The sequence below is a fragment of the Dipodomys merriami genome, unplaced genomic scaffold, assembly GCF_024711535.1.
Source record: "Dipodomys merriami isolate MVZ:Mamm:240054 unplaced genomic scaffold, mDipMer1.0.p SCAF_1, whole genome shotgun sequence".
Taxonomy (NCBI): Eukaryota; Metazoa; Chordata; class Mammalia; order Rodentia; family Heteromyidae; genus Dipodomys; species Dipodomys merriami.
The window spans coordinates 99,063,333-99,066,463 of NW_027202270.1; positions in this window are offsets into that span (position 1 = coordinate 99,063,333).

Genomic DNA, 3,131 nt, shown 5'->3' on the forward strand with positions numbered 1-3,131 from the left:
TCCAGCAAAAAGCCAGATGTGAGAGCTTAAAGACCCCTGAGTTCAAGTCTCAGTAGCAAAACACACAAAAATATAAATAAATAAATAATTCATATAAACTTTTTTTTCCACAATAGCTGTTTCCTCTTCCTTCCTTTTGCCACTATTGATAAATACATTACATAATGTATATATGTAATGTATAGTAATACATTCTATGCACATCAACAATTTTGTACTTATTGCTTTATGTAGGTCTCTTAAGATGAGACAGAATAAATGTTACAAGAATTCCATTCATACTATCTTTTTTTTTTTTATTGTGGGGCCTGAACTCTGGGCCTGGGCGCTGTCCCTCAGCTCTTCAGCTCAAGGCTAGCGTTCTACCACTTGACCCACAGTGCCACTTCAGCTTTTTCTGCTTATCTGATGCTGAGGAATCGAACCCAGGGCCTCATGTATGCGAGGCAAGCACTCTACCACTGAGCCACCTTCCCAGCCCCATTCACATTATCTTTTATATTTGTCTTTGAAAGTTATCTTTATAAAAACTCTATACATCATATATTTATTTTAAGCTACTGTTAAAATTTAAAATATTGAACCTATATCTGCTATCTGCTTCAAATATTTCACCCTTTCAATAGTTTTTTGTTTTGTTTTGTTTTGTTTTTGTTGGTGGTAGGACTTGAACTCAGGGCTCAGATGCTGTCTCTGAGCTCTTTGCTCTAGGTTAGCACTTTACCACTTTGAGTCACAGCTCCACTTCTGGGTTTTATTTGTGGATTTTTGTTTGTTTGTTTATTTGTTTTTTGTTTTTGTTTTTGTTGGTCATGGGGCTTGAACTCTAGGCCTAGGCACTGTCCCTGAGCTCTTCAGCTCAAGGCAAGCACTCTTCTACTTGAGTCACAGTGCCACTTCTGGTTTTCTAGTGGTTTTTGGAGATAAGAGTTTCACAGACTTTCCTGCCTGGGCTGGCTTTGAACCATGATCCTCAGATCTCAGCCTCCTGAGTAGCTAGGATCACAGGCATGAGCTACCGACACCCAGCTACTTCTGGTTTTCTGGTGGTTAGTTAGAAATAAGAGGCTCCCAGAGACTTTTCTGCCTGGGCTGGCTTTGAACTGCATCTCTGATCTCAGCCTCAGTAGCTAGGATTATGTGCGAGCCACCAGTGCTTGGCTCCAATAGTTTTGATACAGTAATTATTTAAAGCATTGTGGTTTAGTGAAAAGCATCCACCAATGGCTTTGACTGATTTTATAATCTGGTCTAAGCCATTGAGTCACTGGGCTTCAATTCCCTTAATTCAAAAGTGGGAAAACAGCATCTGGCAGTGTGTGACTGCAAATCTGAAATACAGTGTATATCACTTTCACAAAGTTGACATCCTACCTGAATTATAAAAGTGCATTTGTAAGTTTATCCTGTTAGTTGATCTCCATAAAGAAGATCATAAAGTTTTGTAAAGTTGCTAATACTCCATTAATAAAGATTAAAAATGATTAAGAATAAATTTTAAGCCGGGCGCTGGTGGCTCACGCCTGTAATCCTAGCTACTCAGGAGGCTGAGATCTGAGGATCGCGGTTCAAAGCCAGCCGGGGCAGGAAAGACCCGGAGACTCCCATCTCCAATAAACCACCAGAAAACCGGAAGTGGCGCTGTAGCTCAAGTGGTAGAGCGCTCGCCTTGAGCTGAAGAGCTGAGGGACAGCGCCCAGGCCCAGAGTTCAAGCCCCACGACCGACAAAAAAAAAAAAAAAAAAAAAAAAGAATAAATTTTAAAAAGAGTTACTTCACATAATCTACTGCCACTTGCAATATTCTATAATAAAGACATCATTTTGAAACTTGCTTTCTGGGTGTATTTCTGTGAAAATGAATAAAATGAAAGGAATTGTATAATGATAACCTGCACATTTATTTTATAAATATAGTCATGGCCTAGCATAGGGATAAGAAATAACTTGCTTCTGCATAGTATATTGTCTACTAAGACATTCCTGAGGTCCATTCTGACCTATGTTGGGTTGCTTTTTGTTTTGCTTCTCTTCTTTTCTTTACATAAAAAAAAAAAAAATAAGACAGGGTCTTGCTATATAACCCAGGCTGGCCTAAAACTCTTGACTATCCTGCTTCAGCCTCCTGACTATTGGGATGATAGACATGAGCCACCGCACCATACCTTTCCCTATCAGGGTGTTTTATGCCCGACCCTACCCCACCTCCATATGGGAATTTGAGCTTAGTTCAGGGCTTTGAGCTCACTAGACAACCAGTCTATCATTTAAGTCATGCCCTAACCCCATATCAGTTTTTTTCAAAGGCAGAAAATAGTCATATTTTCATATTGAATGTGATTTTGAAATCCAGATATTACTTTTTAAAGATAAAACCACTATAATTTACAGTCTATAGTCAAATGAACCTATAAACTTTATTTTGTAAGAGGGTGGAAATGTAGCTCAGTGATAGAACACTTGCTTAGCATACTAAAGATTCTAGGTTTGACCCTAAGCCCTGAAAAAACAAATTTGTTTTGGCCATTACCCCATTTAAAAAAAAAAAAGAAAGAAACTGCCAGGTGCCAGTGGTTCACACCTGTAAGCCTGGCTACTTAGGAAGTTGAGATCTGTAGCAGAAAGTCCCAACGAGACTCTTATCTCCAACTACCCACTCAAAAACTGGAAGTGAAACTGTGGCTCAAAGTGGCAGAGTGCTAGTCTTAAGCAGAAGAGTTCAGGTACAGCACCTTGGCCCTGAGTTCAAGCCCCACAATTGACAAGAAGAAAGAAAGACAAAAGGAAATAAAAAATGAAAGAAAGGAAGGAAGGCAAGAAGGAAAGAAAAGGAAAGGAAAGGAAAGGAAAGGAAGATTGGACAATAACTTTTTTTTTTTTTTTTTGCCAGTCCTGGGGCTTGAATTCAGGGCACTGCCCCTGAGCCTCTTTTGCTGAAGGCTAGCCCTCTGCACTTGAGCACAGCGCCCCTTATGGCTTTTTCTGTTTATGTGATACTGAGGAATCAAACCTAGGGCTTCATGCATGCTAGACAAGCACTCTACCACTAAGCCACATTTCTAGCCAAGAAAGAAAGAAAGAAAGAGAGAAAGAAAGAAAGAGAGGGAGAGGGAGAGAGGGAGGAGGGGAGGG